The 9574-nt window shown below is 42.2% G+C and overlaps 1 pseudogene; it reads right to left on the bottom strand.

Annotated features, from left to right (window-relative positions):
• Positions 1-4839: 4839 nt before the first annotated feature.
• Positions 4840-6986, bottom strand: LOC102995198 (protein BEX1-like; annotated as a pseudogene).
• Positions 6987-9574: the final 2588 nt, after the last annotated feature.

A 9574-nucleotide genomic window follows, 5' to 3' on the forward strand; every position in this document is an offset into this window, starting at 1 on the left:
CTGAAAACTACTGTCTACTCAAAATGTACTCTGAGGCTATACATCTCAAGAGACCAGCAGGCAGGCAGTATTTGGAGGATCCATCATTCAAGCAGGCTTTATACTCATGCTTTTCAAAGTTGAATGTGTGCATGAGTCTCCTGGGGACCCCATTAAAGCTCAGATTCTGATTCTGGGGTGAGACCTGAGATTCTACAGTTCTAGCATGCTCCCAGGGTTACCTGGAGTGGGATTTTAAACTCATCCCTCTCCAAGGTAGGAAGGACATGTGGTGTGACAAGGACAGTGTGCTGAGCACTCAAAGGCCACGTGATAACATGTCGCCCTGACCAAATGTCCCACAAACATCAGGAACAGAACCCAGAGGGAGAGTCTGATCTCTTCACCGGGAAAGCCTGACCTTATTTGTTTCTCTGAAGCAATATGGTGATGGGATAACAGAGGAAGAGAAAGAAAATAGATGGTTCCTTCCTCTATTCCACACGTTTTAATCCCCTACTCCGTGCCAGGCATTTTCGGCACAGGGAATATAAATATAATAAGAAAATGGACAGAGGAGTAGACTATTTTGGAAAGGCAGACATTGAAAGCATTCCCCTCAACCCCTTTATTTTTGTCAGGAAACTTCTACTCCAAGAGACCCTGTAAGGAATCTAGCTGTTCAGCATTGCCCAGGAGAACATTATCTGTCGGTGTGCTTTGTGTTCAAAGATACTTCTGGCAATGATGTTACTATTCCTGTGTGTGAGTCTGGCAGAAAGCCCTAAGATGTGACCTAATTTCCAAATAGCGTGTCCTTCTGGTGAGCTGTTATTAGTAAAACCTGCTGTAGTTTATGACTCTACCCTATAGACATTGAGAAAATCGAAGGAAAAGGAGATTTCCAACTGGATTTGTTTGTGTGACTAGATGATCTTTATGGAATAACAGCTTATGCCCATTATATGAAGAGATGATGTAGAAACCAACACACCATCTTTTCTTTCTGAGAGAAGGGCTCTTAAAAGCCTGGAAGTGGAAGATCAGTAGGTAATTTGTTGTTAGCTCAAGAAGGGCACATCCTGGTATTTTTATAGTCATGCTGCCCAGGGGGAGAATGTTTATGTATGGCCCTGTTTTATCATCCCTTCTCTCCTGAGTGGGTCTTGAAAGTTAAATTATAACATTGCATTATGCTTAAAAGGAAAGGATGCTTCACAGAAAAAGCATTTACTAAGTTCTTAAGGGACTGTTGTGCACTGATCAAATGACAGATGGTGTTCAGCTTTCACAATGTAGGAGTGCTAAAAGAATGTAGGGTCACAGTGAAGGCATGGAAAATCAGAGTAAAATATGGTGCAAGTTGTTCTAAGCCTGGCATAAGAAGAGGAGGTACCAGGAAAATGATCCTAACCGCCAAGGGAGGAAAGGAAACTGAAATGAAAAATGACAGTACTTCAATTTTTGAAAAGCAGGTCTGCACCCTAATTTAGCTATGGGATTTTGGGTAGGTCACCAGTGTCTCTGGGCCTTGCTCTATGAGTACAGCAGATAAGAGGTTTTCGATGATCTTTAAGTCCCCTCCCAGCTCTGTAACTCTGAGTGGTTACTCTGTGTTAAATGCACCATAAAACAAACACCTTCAGAAGCACCATCATCTATCTCTGGGAGGGTTTGTTTTTATTATCCACATTTTGCAGAAGAAACTAAGGTTTGGAGAGTTTAAGAAACCAGGCCAAGCTTACATATCTAATTGGAGACAGAGCTGGGATTCAAACCCAGGCAACTTGACACCAGAGCTAATGCTTTTAAGCTTTACAACGTGTTGCCTTTATAGAATTTTATGGGTAAAGAAGGAATATTTTGTCACTTTCTTAGAAAGTCAATTGGTGAGGTAGGGAGGTCCCTTACAATATTTGTTACATACCTGTTTTATAATTCTTGACATATTGGAGTTTGATCCTGATAAAGGAAGATGTTGTAACTGGTGTCATAATCTAATGTCCAGGAATTTAAGATGTGAGATGAGCAGCGCACACCTTCCTCAGTTCCTGCCTTCCTCGGCTCACTTAGCTTTACTTCTCAGGTTCTGGCCTGCTCAGCTGAGCCCACTTTGTCAGGCCAGGCTGCTGAAAAGTAGCCACAGGAGCACTGACTAGTGGCATCTTAGGATTCGTGTTCCTGTCTCCTAGACTCGAGATCCTGGGAGCTGGGAAGTTCTAGGCTGCAGACAGCAGCTTCCTCTCACTCTCTTCCAACAAAATTTCCCACACTCACATGACAGGGTTCCAGTAGAGTTTCCTAGTTTGCACGCCGACTTTCCTCCTGAGACTAGTATTCTGCACTAAACACCACCCTGCCTGGATGGGGCTAGGCTACCCTCCCCAGCCCTTGGAGGAGGTGTGACAAAGAGCAGTGGTGGATGCCACCTTCATCATTTTTGCATATTTGCATCCCACTTGTATATATTCTTATTTACTTATATATACTCTTATTTACTTATATATATTTTTTAAACAGACTCACTTTTAAAATTTAAATAGCTTAATCTTTTTGAGAGAGAAAACTTTGTCAAGGAGGTTCATAGTTTTAAGTTTTATATTTAGGTCTATGATTTATTTTAAGTTAATTTTTGAAATATAGTCAGAGGTATGGATTGAGGGATTTTATGTTTTGCATACAGACAACCAATTATTGCAGTACAATTTATTGAAAAGATTATCTTTTCACCAAATGATTGTCTTTGCATCTTTGTTCCTCTCCTTGGGAGTTAGGCTGGGTTCTTTGTTCCTCTTGATTTCCAGCTTGGGAGCCAAAATTTGAGCTACCACCCACCTGGCTTCAACTGTTGCCCTTTCTAGGAGGTTCCTGCTGCCCATTCATTAGCCTGGACTCTATGTTTCCTATATCTTTGGACATTGTAATTTAGTCTCTTATTGACCTCTCTTTGGTTACTTCTGCTTAATAATATAACTCTCCCTTTTCTTAAGGGTTTACTAGGTACTCCAGCCCTAACTCTGCCAACCCTCCAAATTCTCTTTTTTTTTTTAATATCAACTTGCCCTTGATGTCCCAAAAATTACAACATACAAAGTAAATTTGAAATTTTTTAAGGGGTGGGAAAGGGTAAGAAAAGTTTTGAATTTTGTACAGAAGAAATGGGTGGGTATTCATAAAGCAGTGTCATTAACTATTGTCATGTCCCAACTGGGATTCACTATTAAAGGGCTCTTGTGCATAATGAGTTGTTTCCCTCATGTGATTTCTGTTTTAGGGTAGGACCAAAGCATCTATGTACTATCCCACATATATCCCACACACAAAGGTACACATACAGACATCAACGCACACACATACACAGATATCCGGAAATATTTTTGCACTTAACTGTGGCTCCCCATCCAGTTAATTTACAGACATATTTTATAGTTATACTATAGGGGAAATTTCTAAGTTATCGGATTTTAGAGACTATAAGGGTTCATCTGGGTTAGGTGGGCTGTCAACTCTGATGAAATGGTGGTGATGGTTTTGGAGCACTGCATTGAAAAGGATTGCCAAGCTGAGTTTAGCTCAGTGGGGAAAAACAACTTTCATTGATTAGTCATGCCTGCCACGGTTTGGGGTGGTGGCATATATGTGGTATATTACTAACCCTGATCTAAGACTACGCCACTCTGTTTTCTAGTGTAATAATCTCTTCTACACTATCTTTGAGTGCTGGCTTCTGTCTACGATAGGAATATTTTCAGTAATTGTGAGCTTGCTATTTTTCAAGAATGCTTACTGCATTGTTGAACAGCTTACATGTTGAGTCCAAACTCTATCATTGCAACTTCCAATCATTTGTCCCAATTGTACTATTTAGACCCGTACAGACCAAATTAATACCCTATTCCCCATCATAGCTCTTCAAATATGAGAAGATAGCTATTATATGATCTCTTCTCCTAGATAAACACCATTTCTTTCAGTTATTTTTCAGATATTGCGGTTTCTGGGTCTCCACCATCCTGGATGTTGTTTAATTTTTCCTTGCTACCTTTCAAGTTTGCTAATCAGAAAGGGACAAAGAAGTTTAGGTAGGATCTGACCAACTGGAATTAATTGGGACTCTCTTATTGACTTACACTTAATTATATTAATAAGCTTTAGTTTGCACCTGAAATATGTTACTTGGCTATTTCACACTGAGCTTACAGTAAATATAGAAAAATTATTTTTATATAAATTACTTCATTCAGTTCTTCTCTTTCCTGAGTTCATATTTGAATTTTTACCTTTTAAATTGTATCTTAATAATAACTGCCCTTTCCTGAGTACCTGTGCTGCATGCACTATTTGTGTTTTCTTTCATATCTATGAAGTAGATATTCATTTCAATTTAGCAATTGTGAAAACTGAGACTCAGAGATGCCCAGTGTTACAGATCTAGTAAGTTGCAGAGCTTGCACTCAAACTCAGTTCTTTCTAGCTCTAGAGTCTATTCTCTTTTGGCTGCCAAATGCTCAATTTGATAATTTTGAAACCTGAATCCATCACAGAAAAAAAAAAAAAGGTGGGAGGAGACAAATAGGCTGTCCCTTTGTCAAGATGTTCTTTTTTTTTTTCTTTTGCTTTTTTAAACTGCTTTATTAATGTCACAATATATAAAGAACATCTCTCCATGCAATAGGTAAAACTCTCCTGCTGACAGAATCTTACAGATTGGGTGAGAAACAACATTCAATTAGAAGCTGGTAATAGGAGACCCACAAGAAACAAGTAACACCAAAAAGTTTACAACAAAGGTACGTCACAAACATGTAAGTTTAGGAAGCAGGTGTGTCTCCCTACTAACTTCAGGGAAAACATCAGGATTCAAGGCATAAGGCAAAACTCATCATGATGGTCATGGTGAGGGGGGTCAGTGCTAACTGCCTGCACCTTCCCATATTCTCTTCTCTCATCCTTGCCTGTGGCTCTTCAAGCCTCTGAGTCATGTCCCATCTATACTGCAGGATGGGCTGCCTAACACGGAACCTCCTACGATTTCCTCTAGGTACACAATATTCACCAGCTTCCAAAGGGAGGGCGAAAGTCTCTCCTTTATTAACATTCTGCCCCTTTTCATCCTTGTTTTCATTCTCCTGGTTGGCATTTTCCATGTAGAGATTTTTTTTACTGCTTGTTCCTCTTTGGACGCATTGCTCCTGGGCCTATCCTCGCGGTCTCCTGCTCCTCCCACCGCCACGACACTTCGACTGGCAGATCTGCTGCCCCCGCGCCTCGTACTCTTGGGGGCCGACCTCGGCCCGCATTCCCTCAGGGCCACCGGGAGCGGGGACCGAGAAGGGAGCGAGCGACGGCGGGGCTAACCTGTCAAGATGTTCTTTATTTTTGGCATTCTGATGTACCAGTCAAGCACTTCACTTAAATACATAAATAAAGAGGAAATAAACTTTTCCTGACCAGTTCCTGGTGAACTCTTGTTGGTTCCTAGTGGTCGTCTGTTTTAAAGTGCTCATGAGAAGCCTGCTTAACTATCCAGTCTGGAACTTTGCTGGGGATTAATGGCAAGTTTATCAGTCTATAATTTCCAGAATCCATGATTACTGGGACATTTGTTTGTGTCCTTGGTCTGGTCCCTGTCCTACTTCCCATTAGATCTCACAGCTGCTCACAGTGATTCTACCCTTACATCTGCATATGTGTCCAGTTCTCTGGGATGGAAGTGGGGTTGGGGGTTGGGGGGTTGCCCTCCTTTAAAGTAGCTAAGTACTTTCACACCATATTCCCTTGTCTTTTTAAAATTTCTTCTCCATAATGTTATTTCTTCCATTTCCACTTTGTAGGTAAAAAGCAGAGCCTCTCTCTTAATGGAGGGATTAATGGAATAGATGCACTCAACAAAGTTTCCAGCAATTTCTGTTAAGTGAATTCTAAAGTGAACTCTTATGACCCCAACAATAACAAAAGACAGTGAGTGCACTTTCCCGAAAGCCCAACTTGTATTACAAGTCAGTGAAATGCATTTGGGTACTATCTACTCTTTCAGACGATCTGTGCTGGGAAATTTCTCCGTCGATAAAAATAATAGAGCCAAATATGAGTATTAATAGATAAGGAACCCAGCAGAACCCTGCAGGGCCCTCCCCAAGTACAAAACCGAGCAGTTGATGATTAAGACAATAGAGTCACACAGACTCAGTGTCTGACGCACATTCCTGAGTCGTTTTACAGATATTGTAACTGCCACGAGAGGACAAAAAAAGAAAAAAAAAAAAACTACTGATAACTGCATGATGACCAGACTGAAGCCATGACATAAGCTGCTCCAACTTAAGCAGTACTGAACCTATGGCTAGCACAATTCCAAGAGCTGGCCTTAAGAGAATGGGATTAACATTACTGCTCATAATAATCTATGTCTTTATGGGCATCAAAATAATTGCAGCTTGCTCTGCCCGTCTATGTAAGCAGGCAACTAAAATTGTCAGCAAAGAGATGCTACAGACCCATGTTGACATCTTCCACTCTGAGAATACGGCACCCTATGTCGGCACGAAGAAGTTACAGAAGATGGATGTTTGGCCCTAATCCCACAGAAATGAAATGATGTTTGACAGTAGGGAACTGAAAGCAGCTCTTTTGCCCCTTTCCTGCTTGCCCATTTCTGTACCCCTCTAACCTTAAAAGAACCTGATTATAGGAATGAGATCACTAGGCAATTTAACCTAACTCCTGACCATGCTCTCTCCTGAATGCACACCATGCCTTGCCTAACCTGTTGATTCTTTTCCCAGATTAAAAAGAAGTACGAATGAAGAATTAAGCAGTTTTAAAAAAATGACTAGCTTTCTACCCCAACAGTGCCCCTAAAACAATCCTGCGGGCAGATCACTCAGGCAAGATAACATCTGGAGAGAGAGTCAGCCAGTCTGCCTTAAAGGGAGAAAGATGCTGCGTTTAATGAACGGAACCTCCTGCCTCGACGATTCATTGAGATTCTTCACCACCACCCCCATTTTTCCCTTTAAAAACTGTCATGGCTGAGCAGAATCTTCGGAGTTGGTCTCTGGACACCATGCCACCATCTACCCAGGTTGCCAACTTTTCTCATTAAAGCACCTTTCCTTTCTATTGACACTTGCCTCTTGAATTAGTGGCTTACATTAAGAGCAGTGAGCAGCCGAACCTGGGTTCCGTTAACAGGTGTGGTTAATTCCCTGATTACATCCCAACTAGATCTAAGAGTATATGTATTTTGAAAGTTTAAAGTTTCTAGCCTATGACATAGCCTGACACCCATATAACCGTCACAAGATCAGTAGACCGTGCAAATTAACACACCTGCCAGGACCCTGTGTGAGAGGGGTCCGGTGTTAACATAGAGCTGTTTCCTGGATAAGAGTTAGGAAGCAAGCACTTAATACAAAGCTTACTCTCGGTTGTTTTCATGCTTCCCAGTGCTACAAAGAGAGCTTGTCTGTGAAACACTAGTAATTGCACATTGTTGGTGTGGAGGGACATTGAAAGACGATAAACTACAAGGAGCAGCGAGCTCCCTTTATAAATCTTACCTCGCCTAGATTAGCAACCGTGGACTTCAGTTTCCATGTGCTCTGTCCTCTTTGTAGTCCTCAAAGGCAAGCCCTGACTAAGCCCAGCTCCCTCCTTCTTTCTGACTCCTTATCTGGAAGCCCCCCCGCTCCTTCTAATCCCTTTAGAGTCTTTGAAATCCGGGTCTCTGAGCAAGGCGGTCATGAATATTCATCTAGGGGCGTGGCCCCGCAGCGTGCTCGACTCCAGGCAGCTGGGATCTGCCGAATGGGCGCGCCAGCTGCGTGCCGGGGCAACAGTTCTCATTTTGTTTGGGGGGCTGACAAGATGTCCAGCCTCACGCCGGCTCGAGACCGCACATTGTGCGTGCGTGGGAGGGGCTTTGCCAAGACGAATGGACTTCTCTGAGGCAGGGCCTAGGAGCTGTCATTGGAGGGGCTCAAATCTCCCTGCCACCCACCTGCCAGGGCCTGTGAAATTCCATTGACAAAAATTCAGCCATTATCCTCTCCAGGAGTTTGTCAGTTTTTAAGAAAACAAATACCCCTTGTGTGAATAATTGGAGGCTTTTATCCTTTGGTGGCATCTCCTCCTTTGCAATTCTCTGCGATGGAGACTCTTTCTTCTACCTTCTCAGGGCTAATCACAACTGTTCCTCACAGCAGTTTTGTTTTGGTTTTGGTTGTGTTTTTAAGATTATCAAGGCATCTTGTCTGTCTCCCCTCCTCTCCATCATCTTTATTTAGTAGTAGTATAGCAGTAGTGGTTAAAAAATAGACATCCTGAATTAAAATTCCAGTCTGACCACTTAACAATCTGAATGAATGTGGCAAGTTAACTGCTTTTGCTTCAGTTTCTTCAACTGTATCATAACAGGAGGTAATAATACCACCTACATCATGGCGGTCTGAGGATGAAATTTTATTTTTGGATTTATTTATATATACACATAAAATATGATACTGTAATATAAAATAATCTAATATAATCAGGTATAACATATACTTATATATTAATGTATGGTGGTTGCATATATTATCTACTATATATGATCATAAATATAAAATGCTTGTACAATGCCAGGCATGTATTAAACCCTCAGTAAGTGTTAGTTATTGTTGTTGTTCTTTTGTCTTTTGACTGGACAGGACTGGCAGGAGACAGCTGAGTGTAAAACAGTGGAAGTCAGCTAGAGTACATGTTGCTGGAGGCGGAGTTCCATGAGAAGCAAAGGAGGCAAGAAACCACATCCACCCAAGGCGAGAAGAAAGTCAGGCTGAACCCAGAGGGAACAGGGAGGAACAGAGAGGTCAGCCTGCAGTGGGAGCTGGGACACAGCTGAGAAGGGGGGTGCCAGTGGGGAAGTGTGGGAACCAACCCACTTGGGGAAGGATCACACAGTGTGCAGCAATAATGATCACAGTTCCACAACTCGCTTTTTCGTATGTTTGATTTTAGGCTGAGTCCCAGACCCTAGTCTGCACTCCACTGACTCTTAAAGCAACAGGAACCTCAGGCAGGCCCTAGGAGCAGGAGCTGGCACTTTCCTTGGGGTGTCTCAGTTTGAGAAGTTTTAGCTCTAGGATTCTCCATGGACCCCATCTCCCTGTCTTTGCACTATTCCCATCTTTAAAATCCCGTTATCTACAGCACAGCACTCAGGCTCTGAACCCCACCCAGTCCTTCTAGTTATGTTGGCTTTGACTTTACCCATCTTCCTATCTCTTCTGACATTGTCCACCCACCCTTTCCCCACAAGACATATGACCCCCACCTCCCACCCCCATTGATTTCCAGGTATTCCAGTCTTCCTATGGTTTCCTAAACATGTGGTTTTGGAAAGAGTGCTGTGTTCACTACTTCATTTCATTTTCCTGGGCAGCTAAGAAGATATTTCCCAGTTAGGTTCGGACAATGAGCAAATTCTTGACAACAGAAAAGTGGGCAGAAGGGATATGACACTTCTGGTTCAAGGAAGGTAAGAGGGGATCTGAGTTCTTTGTGGTCACTCTCTCTTGTCTATAATTCAGGAAGTGCAGGAATCTAAGACAGT

This window comes from Physeter macrocephalus, chromosome 12 (genome assembly GCF_002837175.3).
Source record: "Physeter macrocephalus isolate SW-GA chromosome 12, ASM283717v5, whole genome shotgun sequence".
Classification (NCBI taxonomy): Eukaryota; Metazoa; Chordata; class Mammalia; order Artiodactyla; family Physeteridae; genus Physeter; species Physeter macrocephalus.